An 878-nucleotide genomic window follows, 5' to 3' on the forward strand; every position below is an offset into this window, starting at 1 on the left:
ACATCGGAGGTTACTGCTCTATCTACATTAAAATCCTACCCTGCCGCACTTGGCCCATCCAGCTACCAACTCATAGGCAGGGCATATAGCAGCATCTATCTGTATCCTTACAGATCTAGTAGATTGCAGCACGTGGCAGATGCTCGCCTGGTGGCACGACTGACCTTGCGGAAGCATGGAGCTTAGGGGCCTTGCTGAGGCGGGAAGGAGTCCAACCCAGCGACAGGCACTAGCTTACATAGACAAGATCGAAGCAACTAAGACGGTGGCAGCAGAGTCTTGGACTCCGAACACCAAGTAGTCGTGATACTGAAGTGCCTGGCCAGAGCACCCCGCCCGGGTAGCTTATATCTTGGCCTACCTGCCGGACGAATCTCTACTACGGTCCTGTCGTACTGTACTAGGATACTGTCGATGGGGCCCGGGGCCCCAGCCTGTTAGGTGTCGCTACGAACATCCGATATGTCCGTGTCATGATATTGTGTGACATGTACATGTACGGAACTTGAGTCGAATCGTCAACGGAATTAACAGGTGTTGTTATTAATAATCGTTAAAATATTTGGAGGGAAATGTAGCGTACTACACAATAACATCGTCGGCTAGCATGCATAGCTATAGCTACCCCATCCAGAAATCCTACATAACTCTAGCCAACCAATTACACAGCCGATTAAATGAGACGCCCACCTAGGCCTTGAACCTACCCATGTGGCACATGTACATCCCCATGTACAGGCAGGTGCTTTAGGATGTGATGCCCACCTTCGTACTTATTACTTGACATATGCATATGAATCGCCTGCTGGTCTACATTTCTTCATGCCTATGCATGCATGCATGCATGCATGCATGTGCATGCATAGGCATCCAGCAGG

At 49.8% G+C, this 878-nt stretch overlaps 1 protein-coding gene across 1 annotated transcript in view; it reads left to right on the plus strand.

Annotated features, from left to right (window-relative positions):
• The window catches only part of VOLCADRAFT_100738 (uncharacterized protein), a gene marked incomplete at both ends in the record, with an annotated part of 74,501 nt that overhangs the window by 403 nt on the left and 73,220 nt on the right, over positions 1-878 (plus strand). The gene's annotated exons all lie outside the window — the stretch shown is intronic.

This window comes from Volvox carteri (genome assembly GCF_000143455.1).
Source record: "Volvox carteri f. nagariensis unplaced genomic scaffold VOLCAscaffold_148, whole genome shotgun sequence".
Classification (NCBI taxonomy): Eukaryota; Viridiplantae; Chlorophyta; class Chlorophyceae; order Chlamydomonadales; family Volvocaceae; genus Volvox; species Volvox carteri.